Below are 21,938 nucleotides of genomic sequence, written 5' to 3'. Positions count from 1 at the left end.
CATTTGGCCGCCGGACCAGTCAATGTCCTCTGGAAAAGACGAAGCCTTATCGAATCATCATTCAAGGTATTCGACGAACACCACAGATGGAATGTCATCACATGATTCGACGGGTCTTCGCCCGGATTTCCATTGAATTTAGGAATGTCCGAAGGAAGTTTGTGAGGAATCGCTGGCCACCAATGGGCATAGGCGATTGGATCGTTCGTCAATCGATGTAAATCTGGTAATTCTAAGGTTGCCACGAATGGCAACTGCTGATTCAGGTTTGGCGAGGCGTACCCAGGATATGATGGAATCGCCTGAGCAGTAGGTCTTTGCATACCAGCATAATGCAACTGATGTTGATATGACTGATATGGCTGGTGGGCTTGGCCACTGTAAAGTGGTTGGTTTAACCCGTTCTGAATATAGGGTTGCCCACTATTCGCAAAGATCTGTTGTTCAGATCCTTGGTACACCTGTTGAAACTGAGGTTGTTGGTATTGCACCATCCATGGTTGTGAAGCCATGTTTTGCTGAGCAACACTAACCGACGGACCAAGATGCGGGGTTATGGTCCCCGTTTGTATCTGTGTCGTCTCGGCAGTTGGCGATTGTGGTTGTGTTGCAGGGTCAATAGGCCGTTGCATTACAACTTGTGGTTGACATACAACAGGTATCGATTGAACTTGCGACACGGTTACAATTGCTGGCGTCGTCGGGATACTAGACATAGGTACAGATTGTTGCATAGAATATACAACTCTTGGTTGTTGGGGTAACATAGGTACCCAACTACTCGTCGTTACTTCAGTCAAACCTGAAAGTTGTTGAAAACTGCCGTATGGGTATCCCCCCGAAAGGGGAAGTGAAAGGGCATATTGCCCCCCATATGGTAACAATCCGGAGCTCAAGGGTGTAGATGGCCTTTGAGGACTGGATGGCCCAAAATGATTCCCAAAGGGATCAATTTGTCTAGTTTCAACATAAGAATTACCGGGTATTATACCGGAAGAACAAACTGGAACAGACCAAGTTGTCATAATAGTCCCTGGGTGGACTCCTTCTAGTTGATGAGAACTAGTTGGGACGGATGGTATACCGGCAAACATCGTTGGAATGGCAGCAGGAGCTTCTGCTATCGCTGTGTCATTTGGCACAGTCCTAGATGTCGACGGTTGTTCAGACATTTTAAGTCTATCCAATAAACTTCCTAACGATTCTTCAGGAACTTCCGGTGGCGATAGACAAACTTCTGATGTAGAAGGAAAAAGAGGGGTACCTACTCCAAAATGAATTGGAGTATTTTCTTGTTGGTCCTCTACGATTTCTTCTATTGCGATCAGACCAGGAGGAAGAGGTAGACCGTCAGGTCCGTAAAAGATTTCTGGTGCCGAAGAAGGGGTTGTTTCGACAGCGACAGTTGTTTGAACAACAAGACTCTGTGGACCGGTTTCAGATGGAACTGGTTCAGTTAAACAAGTACTTGTTTTCAGACTAGGATCAATACAATTGTCCTTCTGTTGCCGTTGAACTTCTTCAATAGAGGCAGGGATTCCAGAAATATCGGGAGTGACCAGAATCTCAGATGTTGTTGGAACTTCTGTTCTAACTTTAAGAGGAGATTTTGATCTGGTCCAGCGAGATCGCTTTGCTCGTACTACTTTCGGTTCCGGAGACAAAGATGGTCGACCCGCAAGTCTCCCTGAATGACGGGGTTTTAATTGACTTTCCTCCACGGTTGCGGATTACTTGATCAACTAAAATACAAAAAGGGAATTATGTTTCCGTATTGAATGAATTTTATTAGACGCTTTTAGACACAACTTTGCTTTTTCATGTTTTAAGAGTCGAGAAAAAGCTAAAGATGACTCTAGTCGCCTTCGATGTATTAACGAGCCCGAAGTGACAAATGCTCGATTGGACCTTTTCAGTTATAGAGTTTGAAAAGGGCCAAAAGAAACTGCTCTGGAGATCTAGGCAGAGGGTGTGCCAAACCTTTCGCGAAACCACAGAATACGTTTTACGGTACGGGTGGTCGATCTTCGTGAATGTTGTGTTCACTGCATCGCGATCAGTAGGGCGGTCGACACGGCTTCCTAAGGATAAAGGATAATTGCCTATAGTGGTCTCCCAATATACGCGACGGTACGCGGGAGCTCAAATCCGTATTAGTGCTATCGTCCCTCAGGAGGAATCACCCACCTTCGTAGAGATCGACAGTCACTACGTTTAACGACGCCGGAACACGTCTCTACCTAGACCTCTATTGTGAGCGTTATGTTACAATGCGTTGTTAGATTCATTCAATATATTTTAAGTTGATCTTGTTTATCAGTTTGTCTTTCACGATCACCACGAGATGTATTGGTACAAATTCCTAAATGCAGCTAAAATGATAAGCAAGCTTTCACAATCTTTTTAGCTTTGAAAATCCTAGCTACTGAAGGGAGAGAAAAACAATATCTTTCCACACAGAGCACAAAGCACAAACTAATGCACTTTCTCCTAGATCAGACACCCAAACTTATCAAAATGCAAATGCAAGATGCATGTATTTCTTTTCTTTTCCTTTAACGTTGATGCTAACAAAAGGAAACCGTTGTGTAACTTTTGAATTCAATTTGAAGCGTAAACAAACAAGTTTCGTCTATAATAAAAAGACACCTTACAGGTACTCGTTTCAACACTTAAAATATGTGAATTCAAACCATAATATGAACAGCAAACAAACTCAAACAGCCATGAACAGTAATAAAACTAACTCATAAGATCACAAAAACACTTTTACAGTTCAGGATCTAAGAGGTCATAGCTACTGGTTCGCTTTTCAAGAAGGGAAACTGGAACTGAAACAAGAAATACTGAAAGAACATTCACAGTTTCATCACACAACTGAGGCGGAATAATGACAAGGAGAAGTGGTCTACAGCAAATACAATGACCAGCAAGCAATCAGCAAGCAAAACAGTGAAAACAGGGCCAAGACACTGAGGAAGAGCTGAGCTAGACTAAGGCTGACTAGACCAGCGCAGGTGCTAGTTCACCAGTTTGACTCTCAGCGCAGTTCCCGAAGGGACTACCTGCGCTGTAATGCAGACTGCCTGTGGACAGCCTGCACTGACTTACGAGAGTTACGTCTGCTAAGAATTCCGGGTCATAAAAAGCTCAAAAATGCACTGTTTTTGCTGAAATAAAAAGCTATAGGTCAAGTACAGGCTAAGGGATGATCAAGAGGATAAAGATCTATCACAAAGAGTAAAGATTCATCTGTAGATTAGCTCTTTAAATCTTGAATTTGCTCAGCAAAGGAGCAAGAGTAGCAGTCCCTCTACTTCGCTTTTGATATGGTCAAAAGCTTTTCGATTTGGTACTCTTTTCTTCAAGAAATGAATAGCAAAATACTACAAACAACAACAAGATACTAGGCTCCCCAGTGGAGTCGCCAGTTTGTTGTGGGGAAAAGTATCCGATGCGGATGACACTAACCCTTCTAAAGGTGACAGTCTTTAGCAACAACTGAATGATAAAGTTTTCATGTTCCACTTTATGAAAGTACAGAGAGAATAGTAAGAAGGTCAACCAACCTGGTGTCTTGCGCTTAGTCGATCCTTGTCCTTCTCTCTTTGTATCCTGCTCCCAGCTCTTTGCTCTCCTAGCCGATCCAGCTACATACAGATCCTGCACAAAACAAGAGAACAAACTACAAGATACATGTACTCATAACTGAAGCATGGATTAGGGTGCATCAAATATACATGTAAACACAAAGCATCTATGTAAAACAAGTATATAGGAGAACATGCAAACTTTATTGATAGAAAGTAACAGGGTTCCAGAGGAAGTTACAACCAATGATGTTGGATCCAATCCAGCAGCACTTCCTCAGCAGCAAGAACTCTCCTCTTCACCTCTAGTAAAACAATCACCCAATAATCCTGGTGGTATACCAACAGCACCTCCTTGCTTATACTAAATTCCAGCCTCCCTAGACCTCATAGAAGAGCTCTATATATAGGAGGGAAGAGGAAAGGATGAGTCAGCTGGAGGCTGGCATATAGCTGACTAGTGTCCTCTCCATCTTCAGTTAATCTTCAGTTCGTGTGTCCACTTGGAGATCCTTGCTTACACATGGTGATCAAGTACCTCTTACTCATCACAAGGCGAATCTCATGAACCAAGTGTCATTTTGGAAGCTTCCTGGGCAATTGACACCTTGCAGGATGACTGTGCCACTTGGCCAATCTCGCCCAGCGCAGGTAGCCTTCATTGTTTTTGACTTCCAGCGCAGGTACAGAGTGGGACAGTTGCAATACAGCGCAGATGCTCAGTTAAGCAGCTGACATGATCCAAAATAAGCCTGTTTTGAAGTGTTTTCAGGTGGAGAACTGATTGGAAGTGCTGTTGTTTGATGACCTTGTTCTTTTAGGGGTAAGAACAACATATTTAGGGACTGAGGATCCCTGTAATTATTGACATTCCATGCTCCTTGACGCGAGGCACAAAAATGTCTATAACAGGGAGGTTCTTGCTCATAACCAGAGGTTAGAGCAATCCCAAGACAGGGTTGACTATAGTCCCTGGTGGACTAATGTCTCCCTTAGCAAACTTATTTAGCTATAGTGCTAAGAGGGAAGATATTTATACAATGCTAGTGATTTATACACCATGGTGTTATAATAGTAGGGGGAAGGGTAACATAGGGGAATTATATAATAGAAGTTAGGGGTTAATATGGATGAAAAGGGTGGATGAGGAGTGATATCACTAAGTTTATTTGAAAATCACTTAGTTTAGGGAGTAGATCAAAATGAAAAGAATTTTTACACAGGAAATGTGGCTTTTAAAGGAATAAGAACCACCATAAAACCTCAGATCTTCTCATGAATCTCAACAGATGAAGGGATGTTAGTAATGAGAGTGAAAGGGGAAACTGGGAAGTTAGACATGCTCCCTTGCTTTGCTGCAACATAATAGAGAAGAAGAGCTTCTCTATCCCCTGATATTCTTTTGCAAACGGTTTACCAAGCACTTAGCTGAAAGGAATAGTGTTTCTGCAACCTCATCTGCCTACCCCTCTATTTCCTAGCATTTTTTGTTTCTCCATAAACGGTGCACTTAGACTTGCAAACCCTCATGTGCCTTTTCTTTTCTTTGGCTTTTTCTTTTGATTTTCTATCTAATGCTAACCTTATTGCTTCCAAGGTCCCAGATTAAGCAGTTGGGAACCTTAATTATCTACCTAAGCTACTGGTCTGCCAAGATTAAACAGTTTGGACAGACTTCTTTCTCTATTCTACAACTGAAAATTTAAAACATGGCATGATCCAGATTAGGCTGTTGGACCATCCATCAAAATTGAGTCCACATCAAGCTATGTACACACATTGTTTTCTCTTGGAAATATGGGATCTTTGCATCACCAAAGCAGAGCATATTTGGACCTTTCTTTGCCAATCATGAAATATGAAACCTATTGGTATAGGTAGCTAACAGTGGCTCCACTTGGGGATGGTTTTTCTTCTTGAAAGACCAAGAACAGCAGGTCAGAATGCCTTGGCCCTTGATCTGTTCTTGCCAAAATTTGGGAAGTCTCTCTTTGCATATCAAAACTAGAAGCTATTACCTCTGTGGACTTTCTGGCCTGTAAAGCCCCCTTTTTCTATTTATTTATAGTGGCTTTTCAAACTGAACTATTTATCTGCTGAAAGAAATATGTACAGCTGATTATGTACAAGGGAAAATTAGGCTGCACTCATGGATGGTAGTCAAAATAGTGCTTTAGCATCCTGCCATTCAGAGGACCTTCACCTAAATCAGTGCACTCCAAGTTTTCTAAAAAGTAAGTGTTATTTCCCTGTATTGCTTGTATGACAAAGGGCCCTCTCCAAAGGGAGTCAAATTTTCCATGCTTACCCTTATCTTCTCTTCTTGAATCCCACTTGAGGACTTTGTCTCCAATGCTGAAATCTTCTGCCTTAGTTCTTCTGTCAAAGGCCTTCTTTAATTTTTCTTGTAAAACTTGAACTCTGCTATAGACTTGATCTCTAGTTTTCTGCAGATATATGATTTGATTTATCCTTCTCTGCATATCATTTGGTTCGGCTTGACTTTCTTGAAGTAGTTTCATAACAAGAACCCCTAGAGATGAAGGGAATTTGGCTTCTAATCCATAAACTAACTCATATGGGCTGGTCCCAATTGATCTCTTGGTTGTTAGTCTATCTGCCCATAAGGCATTCACAAGCTTCTTATGCCAGTTCTTCTTATTTTCTTCTAACACTTTCTTTATGATGTTTACTAGGCTTTTATTTGATGATTCAGCCAGACCATTACCTTGGGGATAGTATGCAGTAGAATGGCCCAAAGTAATATGAAATTTGTGGCAGAAGTTTACCATCTTCTTGGATCTAAAAGCGGCAGCATTGTCTGTTATTATTTTTTCAGGACAACCAAATCTAGCTAATATGTTATTCTCCAAGAACTGAATGATTACTGAATCATTTGCTTGTCTGCATGGGGCAGCTTCAATCCACTTAGTGAAATAGTCTGTAGCTGTTAGAATCCATCTGTGCTGGCCTGAGGATGAGGGATGAATTTCCCCAATGAAATCCAAGCCCCATTATTGAAAAAGTCTCTCTGCTGCAATAGGCCTTAAGGGAAGTGGTAGTAACTTTCTCTTTCCCTCAAACACTTGGCATTTGTGACATGAGGTGGTGAATTTCTTGACATCAGAGAAAACAGTGGGCCAATAGTAACCTGCCCTCAGTATTTTGTCCACAGTGGACTTCCAATACAAGTGTCCACCACAGTCCCCTGCATGAAATTCTTTCATGATATTGTTAGTTTCATTTTCAACTAAGCAGTTTAACAATATACCTTCATGGTTTTTCCAAAGCAAATTACCATCCATAACACAAAATCTTGATGTTTTCATCTTTAAGAACCTACACTTAGCTCTGGACAATCTTGGTGGAGCACACAGGTTTTGTAATACATAACATATATCCGAGTACCAAGGGGATTGTTCAAAGGCTACATTGATCTTTGGAGTCGCCAGCTCCGGTTCATTGTCCAGCTGGTTGATGTCTAAGGCTTGGAAGTTTGCTTCTGTCATTAATTTAGCCAAACCTTTCCCTTTTATCAATTTTGTAGGTTTTATTTCAATATCAAATTCCAAGATGTTGGCAATCCATTTTCCTCTTCTGCCCTCTAAGTTTTCTTGAGTGAGTATGTCTTTTACAATGGGACTTGGCACATAAGCTATAACATGGGAATAAAGGATGTAAATCCTAAAGTCTTTAATGGCCTTGACCAAAGCATAAGCCTGTTTTTCCATGATTTGATATTTTAGAGGTGCATCCCTAAGAGCTCTGTTAAAGAAAGCAATGGGCTTTTCATTTCCTTGGTCATCTTTCTGTAACAAAACAACAGCAACAGTGTGCTGGGAGGCAAAAGAGAAAATGATGAATTCTCTATCAAATTGAGGATTTGTTAAGACTGGGGTTTGGGTAAGGGCCAATTTTATACCTTCAAAGGCCTGATTTGCTTCAACTATCCATTTCACTTTTGAATCCTTCTTTAGCATATTATTCAGTAATCTGATCAGTTCTGCTAAGTTTGGGATAAACCTTCTCAAGAAGTTGATATTTCCCAAGAATGCTTGCAATTCTTTGATATTTCTTGGGTGGGGCATTTGTAAGATAGCTTGTATTCTATCTGGGTCAATTCTTATGCCATCCTTTGAAATGATGTGTCCTAACAGCTTACCTTCTTCCAAACCAAACAGAGATTTCTTGGGATTCAAGGAAATTCCATATTTCCTGCATGTTAAGAAGATCTGCCTCAAGTGTTTCAAATGTTCTTGGTCAGATTTTGAGAAAGGTGTGAGGTCATCTAAGTAAATGACTAGAAAGTCATGAATCTCCTTGGCAAAAGCAATATCCATTGCTCTTTGAAATGTAGCCCCTACATTTTTCAATCCAAAGGGAATTTTTACATATTTGAAAGTTCCCCATGGGGTAGTAAATGCAGTTTTGTCCTGATCATCAGGGTGTACTAGGATTTGATTAAAGCCTGAGAACCCATCAAGTAGTGAGATCCTTGAGGCTCCTACCACTCTTTAGAGAATGTGATCCATCTTGGGTAAGGGATAATTGTCTTTGAGGGATACTTGATTCAGATTTCTTAGATCTACACAAAGCCTTATTTCACCAGTTTTCTTTCTTGTAGGGACCAAATTTGAAATCCAATCAGAAAACCTGATTGGTGCTATGATGCCGGCTTTAAACATTTTCTGCAATTCCTTTTCAATTGAAGGAAGGAGCATGGGATTGATCCTTCTCAATTTCTGTTTGAATGGCTTTTGATTAGGCTTGAGAGGGATAGTATGCTGGATAACAGAGGTATCATAGGACTTTAGATCCTCATAGCCCCATGCAAAGACATCTGAAACTCTTTGAAAAGGTCAATGTATTTGGGTTTTTTATCAGGAGGCAAAGATGCAGACAACTTTATTGTTTTGGGTTTGTCAACAGTGCCAATGTTGCATTCTTCAATGGCTGCATTTAAGGGTTGCATTTTTGGCTTTCTAGGGATATCATTTGAATCAAAGATGTCCTCTAATGGAGTTAGGCCTGTTGGAAGAAAATTGTCTTTCAGCTCTATGATTTCAGCCTCTGTAACAGGCACATCTTCATAACTGGTTTGTTGAATTTGTTGTATGTTTTCATTGTTGAAAATGGTTGGATGTAGTATTTGTTTTGCTGTTCTAGGTGATATTGGGTGGTTAGTCTGTTCAAACTGTAGTTGTGATTGACTTGCTCTCTCAGTGTCAATATTTAATCCTGCAAATTCCTGTTGCAAAGTTAAAAAATTGTTTATTTGTGTATCATCCTCAAATACTTGCCAATCTTTGACATTGTTTGGAATGGAGGGTCTGTGTTTTATCTCGGCTGTGAAACAATTGTTAGGTTCCAAAGGTAATTTGCAGGTACTTGCAAATGTGGCCAAACTATGAGCATGAAGATTATGGGTCCTAGAAATTTTGGTGATTTGGAATTCAGAGAAGGAGTTTAGTATTTCAGCAACAGCAGACCTATAAGACCTCAATCTTTTGTCATTGGTGACAAAATTTCCCTTCACTTGTTGGATGACTAAATCTGAATCTCCCATGATTGAAACCCTTATACCTTGTAAGGACTTTACTAGCTTGAGGCCTAGTAAAAGAGCTTCATATTCTGCCATGTTATTGGTGCACCTGAAATTTAGTCTATAGGCTCAGCCTTCTGCGTGATTGTTTTGTCTATTGTGTACCCAAACTCCAGCTCCTGCCCCTAATTTGTTGACTGAGCCATCAAATTCAAGGAACCATAGGATCTCTTGTCCTAGGGGAGACTTGATGACCTCTCTGTGTGCTGGAAATGCAAGTTGAAGTTCTGATTTTTCCTTTAGTTTGTTTTTTAGGACAGTCTTATCACTTGATTGGATCAATTTGACTTCTAGGGCAGCTTTGTTTGATGGTGGCTGAACCATTGTTTCTTGGATAGCAGTTTGTTCATTAGTGTCCTCCTCTTGTATGAGTGTCTTGGTTTCAACATCATTATTTGAGAGAGCTGTATTGTCATTGAAGAGGATGTATGAGTCTATGTCTGAATGGACAACATATATGGGAAAGTTTTGAGGCTTTTCTTCACTGCTGAACATGTATTTCATGAGTGTTTCTCTGTATAGTCTTTTCGGTTGCCCAAAAACAGAGATGGTAGCATATGACATGTCTAATTGCAGGGACCCTTGGAGTTTAGCCCCCCATGACCTTGATAACAGCATCCCATACTTGGGTGGGATATCAGCAACTACAACATCCATTAGAATTGTTTTATTTGGGTACTGAACAAGAGACACACATAGATCTTTTATTAGGCCTACGCACTTGACTTGGCTGGAGTCAAAGGAAAACAGGTCCTTATATGGTCTTGTTATATCTAGATTCAATCTTTCCATGACTGCTTTTGGCATGAGGTTGTGAGAGGCACCTGAGTCAAACATTGCATTATGTAATATTTTATCATGAATATGTAAGCTGACATAAAAAGGTAAGATCCCTGTGACTACTATTTTTCCATCCACTTCTGGGCCAAACAGTAATTCTGGGGTGTCATCCAACACATTGACATCATCTTTGCTGTTGGTGAGTTGAAGGGATTTCTTGATTTGTTGTTTATAAATGTCATGCTTGGCTAGTTCTGAAAGAGGAATTGCTACCTTTAATTTGCCAATTTCAGTTTCTAGGTCAAAGGGTTTTTCAGATTGAGTCTTAGGGTTATGGATGACAGTCCTTTCCTTGTTCACTAACTCTTCTTCTTGATTTTTATTTTGATCTTGAGGCTTGTCCTTTTTGCTCATCTCTTGAAGAGTGACACTTGGATTAGGGTGAAAGGATGATGTAGCCATAGGCTGCTGTTTTAAGAAAAACGGTTCAGTGACTTCTTCAATGGTTATTTCTTTTGCAAGTGAATTCGTTGTATCATTTGGCTCTGTGACTATGGCTCTTTTGGGCTGCTAGTTATCCTTTATCTTTTCAGGCTGTGTTACATTTACAGTTCTGCTCCTTAGCTTGTATTGTTTATGGACTTCATAAACAGCTGTGTCATAGCCTTGTTTAAAGTCAAATGATTCACCTGATTTGGTTTGGAACAGCTTGATTTCATCATCCTCATGATCTTCTTGTGTTAAAAAGACTTGACTTTCACCATCCAAACCCATTAAATTAATGTGAGGATCTTCATTGGGTTCACTAGATGTGGAAGTCTCAGCATAGTTCTCTTGGAAAGGGGGTCTTATGTCTGGATCAGAACCTGCCTTGCCAACGTTTGGGTTTTGGTTTCTCCTGAAATTTGGATTCCTAGTAGGGTTGTTTTGTGGTGCTTCCCATGATGATTTTCTTTCAACTGATTCCACTCTATCACCCAATCTCTTCATACCAGTGAGTATTGCATCCAATTTTTGGTCAAAGGCTGAGGGTTCTTCTTTGAAGGTAGTTCTCTTTTCTAACCTTGCTTTGTTTCTTTTAGCAATCAGGTTAGCCTCTATTGTGACAACCACCTTTTGGGCATCTGCAAGGGTTTCAGGAGCTCTCTCCTTCAACTGATAGGCCATATCAGGGTCAAAACCATCTGGAAATTTGTACAAGGCTAAATCAGGAGGAGGTCTAAGATTTTGTGGTATTGCATTATATACATTGTTGAATCTTGCACAATACTCCAGAACGGTCTCTTGAGGGCCTCTTTTGATTGTGTCATATTCACCGAGTATGTGCAGGGGATCTTTCTTTTTCTCCCATCTGTTAGTAAAGGCTTGGTAAAGCTCATCAGGAGTTGTGATGGAATTTGCATTTAGGGATCTAAACCAAGTTCTCACATCCCCAGTCAGACTTTGAACAAACATCCTCATTCTCACACTGTCATCATCTATTTCATAGTTCTCAAAATGGTCTTGCATCTTTTTGGCATGCTGAATAGCTGTGAAAGGGCCAGTGGAGTCAAAATATGAGATCTTGGATTGATAGTCCTGGGGTAGAGCTGCATCATTAGCAGGTAACTGCAAAGGTGCATACCTATTGGCCATATTTGCAGGGTTTATGGGATTGATAGGGATAAACGGGATAATAGGGATGATGGGTATAACAGGGTTGATGGGACCGGTAGAAACTAGAGTGTTGGTCAAGGGAATATGTGCAGTGGATGAAGGTGTGAAAGGAGGGCTTTGAGATGTAGAGGGGGAGCTGGGGGAATCAAGGGTAGATCGAAATAGAACCTTGATTGGAGTTGGAACAGGGTTTGGATAAACTGTCTCAGGACTTGAATCAGTAAGAGTTTCCTGTCCCTACTGCTTCCTGATGATCTTAGGGATTGTATTAGGATTTTCAAAAACAGCTGGTGGATCTGGGTCAGGGTTTGACCTAGTGTGTCTGGTTTTCCTTTTGGGAGCCAGCTTCTAAACTTCCTTTTGGTATTTTGCAGGATATTTTGTGTCTACAAAGGCCAGACAGGATTTTGGAGTTACTGTGTATATTCCAAAGCTAGCACCAAAGTGAATGAGGCAGCTTTCAAGAGATAAATAGAAATTAGAAAATCCTGAGGAGTCCCCAGTGGAGTCGCCAATTATGTTAACACCCAGGTTGTTCCCTTTGACTCCCCAGGGAATACGGCCGGGGTAACCACTAACCAATCTTTTGAATACAACTTCTAGCCAGGCTGTAATCAGAGAGGGCTCTCTCTTTAAGGTTTAGCTCTGTTTATGTATGAATTTTAGGCTAGATATGATGTTCAGGATTTGTTTTTTGTATTTGGTTGGAGAAAGTTTCAGTCAAGATATGTGTGCTCGTAACAGAATGATATATATCATTGGGCAATGGAGTCAGTGGTCCTTTAGTTGTTTGGTGTGCTATGTTGATACAATAGTGAAGCTGCAGAGCTGGATAGCTATCTGAGAAACAATACTTTGAAATTGTGATTAAGTGTGATGTGCCCAGTTTCATGAAAGGCAGCTAAGGATCTTCCAATAAACTGATATGATAAAGAAATGAGAGTGTTATTTAGAAGTAGTGAAGAATTTCTAGACAACATTCACATTATAGAATTAAATAAAACATGAGCATTCATGAATTCATGTCCATAGTTAATTCTAAAGAAAAACATTTACAGCAATGAAAGATTGAGCACAGGGTGTGATGAAACATGTCATGTACTATTCCTTTTCTCTATTGCTAGATTTACTGAAAAAACATGAGTATGAAATAACATAAGAAAACAATAATAGAGATTAAGAAGACTTATTGTTCCATCAGACAACACGAGAATTCTGCAACAGCACGCAAGTCATCAGTAAGACATCAGATTTTCAGGAAATCACTGAGCTCATCAGCCCTTTGTATTAGATAATTCTGAAAGTGTACAGTATATGTGCCTCAGAGTGAAAATTTCCAACCCCTTATGCGTTACTAAGGGGAGTATATATACAAAATTTACATAGGAAAATATCTGAATGAAGAGTAAATGCTCCATTAATGTCATGCCAACTGCTGGAGTGTAGTAGCTGAGAAAGTTAATGTTGTAATAACTTTCTAGTCCCTTAGCTGTCAAAAATGGTCAGAGACTGTTGACTTGGTGGCAGTTGGAGTCAGCTGAGGATACGCTGTCAAAGACATGCGTACTTCCTTATCCTTTGGGCTAGCTGTCGTTGTCCATGTGCTGAGTCACTTTTCAGCTGCCTTAAATGCTAGCCTTTTTGTCTTCTGGTGAGCTAGAGAGGGCAGGGACCGAGCAACTGAGGCTACCGTGGCAAAATTTGAAGCATTGCCTGCCACCAATCTTCCTTAGGCATCTGATGTCTTCGAATTTTTATTAAAGTTTCATCGGCCTCTGTATACCTGTAAAAATTAGGAGGAGTTTCAAAAAGATGATTTACCTCATTTTCAATAAAGAAGAGGCCTTCAAGTTTCTCATACAAGCTCTGTCCTGTGGGAGGCCCTGTTTGTCCAGATGTACTGCCAGATGCAGTAATCTGATTTTCAATGTAGGTTGCCATCCTGTTGGCAAATTGATCTCGGGAGATCAGTCTTCCTGCACCGCTTAGGAGGCTGGGCAGGCCTTTTGTTTGCAGCACTGCCATCTTGACTTTATATTCCTCCACATCTGCTTGTATCTCATAGCACTTCCTCTCCACAGTTTGCACATAGTTCCTGAGAGTTAGTACCTTCTTGGCAGTGAGGACAGCCTCTGTTCTGTTGGGAATGCCTATGGCTGCCAGTTCCTCCTTTTCTTGCCTGTTCAGGAAGTCTATCATTCTGTTGGCCAGTTCAGGTCTGTCTCCCAGTAATGTTTTGGCCTTATTGATTTCTGCTTGTGCTTGGCCCAATAAGTCCATCTGCTCATGTATTGTTTTTATTGACCTCCATTGTTGAGTGATGGATTGGCCAATTTTGGCCCAAAGAATCCTTTTTATGTCGGCCATGGCAGTCTCTAGATTCAGCTCTTTCTCTAAGGCCTTTATCTTTTCTTTTAGGGCCTTTATCTCTCTGCTTTGCTCTGCCATAGTCACTTTTGATTTGTCATACTTGGCATCTAGCTCTGCCAATTTCTCCTTGGCCTTCCTTATTTCATTTGCTTGGAGCTCCATTTCTTTGATGGCTTTAGTTAATTCTTCTACGCTTTTGCTGGAATCTGGAGCTGTTGTTGTTGCAGCTGCTTCTGTTGTGGGGGCCACTGCTGCCCCTGTAGTTGTTGCTGTTGCTGAAGTAGTTGGAGGAGCTTGGGATGTGGATTCACCCTGTTTGTCTTGTAATGCCTCTTCAAGCTCTTTCTCCAACTCAAGGAGCTTTTGGTTCAGCTGCATTATGAGGTCCAGCTGGTCATCGACCTGCTTTTCTTTCTGTAGCTCTGCTGTCTGAGGATGCTCTGTAGGCAGCAACTTTAACCTCTTCTTTAAGGCATTGAGGTCATCCTCCTTTTTCTTCATAAGGGCCCTTACACCCTTTGGATCCTTAGGATCATGCCCTAGGTCAACAATAATGTCCTCAAGTGATTTTATTCTGTTATCTTTGGCTAGGGAGGACATTCTCTCAAAATCCAACTGAGTGTTGGTGTTTTTGAGTGACTCTTTCAGTTCATGGGCCATGGTTGCCTTTTCCACCAAGGTTGCATAGACCATTTCTCCAGTCTGTTTATGGAGTTCAATCTGGTCCATGGGATGTATGTCTCTGGCTAGGACCTCCACCCTTGTCTTCACATAATCTGCTGCTGATTTTGGATGGGGCACTTTAGGCTTGAAATGGCTGAGGATCATTTTCTCCTTTTGAATGTCATATACTGACATTAGCCTCTCCTTTTGTGCTGTTGTTGCATCTAGAAATTGCTTATAGACCTCTACCCTCAGTAGATCATTCTGAGCCTTTATTTGTTTTAAAGAAGCCTTAGTGCTCTTGGGCTTCTTGCTCTGCTGGGAAGAGGAGGACACCTCCAAACCAAGTTGTAAACCTTGCTCCTGCTGAAAGGAGCTTGTACCTGTATGCTGACTGCCCTCTTTGTCTTTCCTTGTTGTGTCTAAGACATCTTCAGTGATGTCTTCTACCTCTGGGGAGTCTACCCTTTGCCTTTTGGCTTCTGGTTGCTGGGAGGATCCACTAAGAGGAGTGGACTCTTCTCTATCTCTTTTTGTACCCCTTTCCTCATGTGCTGGGGTTTGCAAAATTGGGGCAGTCAATGGCTCAGTTTGAGGGGGTGGAGTTTGCATTGTTGGAGCTGCTGGCAGCTCATTCTGTGGTAGGACAGTTTGCCCTTGTTGCTGTTCTGGCTGCTGCCCTTGTTGCTGGTCTCCTGAAGGGGCAGGCTTTTCTTTCATTGTTTCCTCTTCTGCACCCATTATGCCTTTGCCTTTGTCTGTAGCTAGTGCTGCTGTAGAAGGTGCCTGTGTGGCTGGTGCAGTCCTTGTGGCCGAGGTCCCTTCTCCTGCTGAGTGAGGCCGTTTGAAGGGTACCTGTTGCATAGAATCTAAGTCAAGCATCTTTTCCAGTTCCCTGACATTCTTTTGCATTACTTCTTCCTCAGTTAACTTTTCAACTAAGGTATCTTGTTGCCATTCTTGCTGGTTGGCACATTTTTCAATGTGTGGATATTTGCAATGCCTATAGCCTAGTAGCCTGTACTTGACTCTCCTAGCAGTGATGAAGCCTTCAGGGTCATAAGGGACCCACCTGAAACTATATGACAGCTTGTATTTATCTTTCAAGATTAGGTCAGCATCTTCCCATCCTTGTTTTTTATTCATGATGAAAGGGCCCACTTGGTGTTTGAACTTGAGATGGGCCTTCTTTCTGGCACTGTGGAAGTGGGTGAGGTCAGACTGAATCAACTACCTATAATACTCCAAGGCAAATAACCTCATAGGCACATATCTTGGGAGCCTATATGGACAGAGCTCACAGCCATAGACTCTGATGACTGTATGATTCTCATATAGGTACCAGTCACCTATTTTATAGTTCTTGGAAAGCTACAGAGCTTTCTGTATCTCAATTGATATTCTAGGAGGAGGGGACCTCATCAATAGGCAAGAGACAGGGTATACAAATTGGTCAATAAATTCAAAATAGGTATAGGGTGAATTTGAGACTTTGTGATAGACACATGTCCAGAAGATCACAGATCTTGTTTCTCCTCTATAATCCAGCTTTTTGATGTAGCAAGGAAAAGCCTCAGACTGATAGTACATGAAAAGGTGATAAATATAGGCCGAGTACTTGAAGATGCCCTGTCTGTCCACTTTGCTCAACTGATCATGAATCTTGTTAGCTATGAACTTGGCAAAGTTATATTTGCAAGCAGGGGGTTGGCCTGGGCTGTAAGCAGCTAGCAATACCAGCATTGTTTCATCCACATGCTCACTGGTTCTGTATCCCAACACATAGGCAATCATGTCTAGCAGCAGCCTGCCCACCTCAGTAAAAAAGACATCCAAGTAGGGAGGTGGCCCTGCAAGCTGGCATTCAGGTCTCATAAATGTACTGGTGACCTTCTGAATCTCCTCACTAGTCATCTTGGCACCAGTGTCCAGCAGATAATTCATGGAAAATGGGAACAACAACTCAGTTTGATCAAAGTGGAGCATTTTATTGATGGTTTCAGGATTAATGTGGAAGAGGATGCTCCCAGATGGAGACTTAATGGCTCTTTGCTGCACATTATAGTTTTCAGCACAAAGGCGAATAATGTCAGGAAAAACATTGACTGAGGGGAGGCAGTAGTATGGCAGATTTGATTCCCATATCCCATATGTGTCTTTGCCATTCAGATAGTCATCTCTTAACTGCCTGAAGGTCTGCAAGAAGTCCCTGTTACCCACAAAGTCTTTAATGAGGTAGTCACTATCAGCAAGAGGCAAGGACGCCAGGTCTTTGTTTGGTGGATTTAATGGAGCAACACTGAGGGCTGAGGGTGCAGGGGCGGCCATTGTATAATCTGATTTTGAACAAGGTGAGTGCAATGGATAGCAAGGTTCTTCAGAGCTTAAGTGATAGACTCACTGCAGACAATGTTTGAGATCTTCTTCACAGTGAACAGGTAGGCTTGATTCTGCAGTTTTTGATAATTTCACAGAGATTGTGAATTGCTAAGGGTAAATTGCAGAGAGTATGTGAGATTCACTTAGGTGAAAGCTGCAGCTGGTCTACACCCGGCAAAAGGGAACAATGCCGGGCACCTCGAGGATGAATTTCACAGCTTTGGCCCGCGAATTGACTGTTTCAATGTCGAATTATAGTGCTCGGGCAATGCAGGTTACTTTAGCTCTCATTTAAGTGGCAGACTATGCTTAATTGTGGAATTTGACAGGTGTTTTAATGGTGAATTTACAGATAAATGGTATGCATGGGCGAAATGGGGAATTACGGTGAATACCTGGATAGAAACGCTTAGAAAGCCTGCGGGCCGAACTGTGAAGGCTGAATTGATGAGTTGGTACGGTTGCAAATTTGAATTTGGAGGTCCGGAGGCGTTTTGGCAGTGAACCAGCGGCAACGGCTATGTCTTCTTTGCTCGAAAATGACATAAAATGGCCCAAACGATGACTTTTAACGACGAATTTGGAAAAAATGAGTAATTGGCGCCTTTCCGCCGATGATGTCAGCATGACGTCATGGCGGGCCCGGGTACCGAGGGTGACGTGGCTGCTGAGGTGTAGGCCAGCATGGCCGGACATGGTGGCGGGCGGATAAGGTGGCAGGGCTACGTGGAGGGCCACACGGCGCGGGGGGCGGGAGATGGTGCTACGTCATGATGACGTATGGATGACATAAGGGGGAGGTGGTAACGGGATGGTGGTAAGCGGGTTCCCCGCACCACCTTTGGGCAAAGGCGGTATCGGGGAGGGGGGCTTCGAACAACCCTGCCGCCTGACACGCGTCCCTTGTACGGGGCGGAAAACCACCGTTCCCCGGACACTAAAGGTCGGCAGATCTGGGACTGAAAATGCCCGCCCATCGTTGGATCGGGGGTGGCAGATGATGGACGGCTGGCGGGCCTTCCAACAGATCGTGCATGTTGGGGAGGTTCCCGCCAGCCTATTTAAAATATTTGTTTTAATATTTGGGCGGAGAACTTTGGGTTTATGGTTTTTTTGTGGGTTTTTCGGGGCAAGGGTTAATCTGAGGGGGGAAAAAGGGTTAGAAAGTGGGTTTTAAGCAGAGGTGAGGTGATGGCTTAGGGGGAGGTTATTGCTCCCAACTAGAGGTTAGAGCAATCCCAAGACAGGGTTGACCATAGTCCCTGGTGGACTAATGTCTCCCTTAGCAAACTTATTTAGCTATAGTGCTAAGAGGGAAGATATTTATACAATGCTAGGGATTTATACACCATGGTGTTATAATAGTAGGGGGAAGGGTAACATAGGGGAATTATATAATAGAAGTTAGGGGTTAATATGGATGAAAAGGGTGGATGAGGAGTGATATCACTAAGTTTATTTGAAAATCACTTAGTTTAGGGAGTAGATCAAAATGAAAAGAATTTTTACACAGGAAATGTGGCTTTTAAAGGAATAAGAACCACCATAAAACCTTAGATCTTCTCATGAATCTCAACAGATGAAGGGATGTTAGTAATGAGAGTGAAAGGGGAAACTGGGAAGTTAGACATGCTCCCTTGCTTTGTTGCAACATAATAGAGAAGAAGAGCTTCTCTATCCCCTGATATTCTTTTGCAAACGGTTTACCAAGCACTTAGCTGAAAGGAATAGTGTTTCTGCAACCTCATCTGCCTACCCCTCTATTTCCTAGCATTTTTTGTTTCTCCATAAAGGGTGCACTTAGACTTGCAGACCCTCATGTGCCTTTTCTTTTCTTTGGCTTTTTCTTTTGATTTTCTATCTAATGCTACCCTTATTGCTTCCAAGGTCCCAGATTAAGCAGTTGGGAACCTTAATTCTCTACCTAAGCTACTGGTCTGCCAAGATTAAACAGTTTGGACAGACTTCTTTCTCTATTCTACAACTGAAAATTTAAAACATGGCATGATCCAGATTAGGCTGTTGGACCATCCATCAAAATTGAGTCCACATCAAGCTATGTACACACATTGTTTCTCTTGGAAATATGGGATCTTTGCATCACCAAAGTAGAGCATATTTGGACATTTCTTTGACAATCATGAAATATGAAACCTATTGGTATAGGTAGCTAACACTTTGCTACTTGCTTCCTTGTATACCCAGCTTTACAGAGTACTTGTAGAATCAAAGCAGCATAACACTATACAAGAACATGGATCTATTATCATAAACAATCTAGGATCAGATGTAAATTGACCATACAAATGCACAAAACATAGATTACACAAGAGTATGGATGAAAACTTGAATAGATTTATTGATAATCAAGAAAGATCCAAGAGAGTTATAACCAGTTGTTCTGACCCAACATCATCCTCTTAGCAGGTAAGCCCTTCTTCACCTCATGCAAAGCTTAAATCACCCAACACTATGATGTTGCCTCAAGAAACCATCAACAATTCCTTACAAGATGCAAAATTCCAGCCTCTGGATCTCTGGGATGAGGGATCCATATATAGATATCTGTAAGGGAGATGAGTCAGCTTGTGATTTGATTAGTGTTTTCCCTCTCATAGTTCTTGCTTCCACTTGGAGATTGATGATCTCTTACTCATCCTTGGTCGAATTTAGAGAGGCAAGTGTCACAGGAGAAGTTTCTGGAAGATTCCATGCCTCTCCACCTTGCGGATTGACACTGCCATTTTTCTCTTCTCGCCCATCGCATGCCATAGAAGGGCTTTTTGAAATGAAACACACCCACAGAGTGTACTTATGTGAGATGCAACGCACTTTGCCTATGGAGCAGGTGAAATGATCCTGTTTTGACCAGTTTTGAGTAGTTTTTCATGGAGAACTTCTGGGAGAAGCTGTAATCAGTTGACCTTGTTCCTTTAGGGGTTGGAACAACACTTTTAGGGACTTAGGAGCCCTTGGTTTATGGACATTTTATGCTTGGGGCTGCAGTGCCCAAAAATGTCTATAACAGTTGCCCCCTAAAGCATGAGGTCGTTAATCTTTTTTGATGTCGAGTGAAATGCTTTATCATGAGGATCCGAAGTTCTTTCAAGCTAGGAGGAGACCTGTAATAAGATACAATACAATACATTATCTTCATAATATTTTCATGATCTAGTTGAGGTGGGCATTCCCATGCTCATATTTATAAATTCATTTTCATGTACATAGGACAGAAAATTGTTTGAGTGTAGACTGATGATTCTGGTAGAGCCATCATCTCATAGATTGGATGATTATCTGTGAAGCAATGATGTACATTTGATGTCTTTATTTTCTTGAATATATATCGTAGCCCGGATGGATGAAACTAGATCCGGGGTCTTCAATCTCATTCAATCTTCACTCAAAGTACAATTTGATCCATGTGAGAGATGTTCTGGAGTCGAACATGGAAAGACATCGCCTGATTACCAGCCAATGATGTAAGCTGTTAACAGGCGCGAGAGGAATCACCGATAATGATAATTACCCTCAAGGTACTGCAGTACAATTCACATGGTGCGAATAAAGGACTTGGCGTCGAACACCACGCAAAATCTTTCGGTCGAAGGCCATTGATGTAAGCTTGTCGCCAGAAGTGAGAAACTTGCCATTGAGGCATGCAAGCTTCAAAGTACTGAAAGGGGTGTTCCTAGATCAACTTTTTGGATAATGAGCTGATGTCAACAAGAAGCGGTCCGTCATAGGAGGGCCTTAATGAATCCCACATCAATGAAACGGAATCGAGCAAATGATTTTAATGGAGGTGAAAACGATCTAGTGATATAAGGTTCAGGGTGGCGGTCATGAAAGAATGGAGCGTAAATGTATTGCAGTGGGTGAGACATAGGTGAATTCTCTGAGTGACTTCTCTTGAACATATCGGTGACACTGATGTGATGGATTGGTAGCATTAACCCCAAATTTGGATGGCGTGATGGGACCATGGTGATGTGACCGGTGAATGAAACAACCCAACCCGACTTGGATGCGGAGTGAAAGTGTCATGTTCAAGAGCGACTTGCTACCAACAAAGTTTCTTCAAGTTTTCTTCCAAATTTTTCCCCAATCATTGCTGACCAATACCTCTTTATTTTTGTCAAGCTTGAGGAGGATAACATATGCTTGTTCTATAATTTTCCCTTCGGGCAAACCCATCGCTATGTTTTAACGAGCCTAGCGATAGTGAAACTCGTTCTTATTTGCTATGGACAAGTTTGTCGCTATTAGGTTTTAACGAGTTTAATGACAAAGATAACTCGGTCCTTTTCAATTTTAGAGAGTCTGAAAAAGGACGTAAAGGAAACTCCAAAAATCCTTTTTTGTCATCTAATCCCTTAAGTCCAAAAAAGTATAAAACAATACAGAAGGGTTGAATTTTCGATACTTTTAACGAGCCGAACAAAACAAGCGCTCAATCTTTTTGTGTAATAATCCCTCAGGTCCAAAAAGATTAAAATCTAAAGGAGGGATAGCACTTTGGGTCCTTTTAATGAGCTGGAGAGGCCAATGGCTTGGCAATCTTTTCATATTTTATGAGTCAGTTGAAAAGAGCTTAAAGGAGACTCGTCTTTGAGGAACGAGAGATAAAATTGGGTAGCAGCTAATTCCAGGTAAGGTTTGGAATTTTCTAATCATGGCAGTGTTACAAGGATGGATAGCGGGATCACTCTTCGTATCTGTTCCTCAAAAGGGGTAAACAATCAAATAGAGGTGAATGATTGGCCAATACAGAGTGGAGGTGATGATGGGAACACGACCAAGGCTTTAAAGGTTGAAGTATTACATTCACGATGGTTGTTTACCAGGAATTGGTTCATTTTTTATTGAGCTTAAACGCTCAGGAAAACATTTGCTCA

Source organism: Pinus tabuliformis, chromosome 3_1 (genome assembly GCF_031772625.1).
Source record: "Pinus tabuliformis cultivar Carrire ecotype Pingquan chromosome 3_1, CPIR1, whole genome shotgun sequence".
In the NCBI taxonomy this organism is placed as follows: Eukaryota; Viridiplantae; Streptophyta; class Pinopsida; order Pinales; family Pinaceae; genus Pinus; species Pinus tabuliformis.
Note: the sequence above shows the minus strand (reverse complement) of the source record.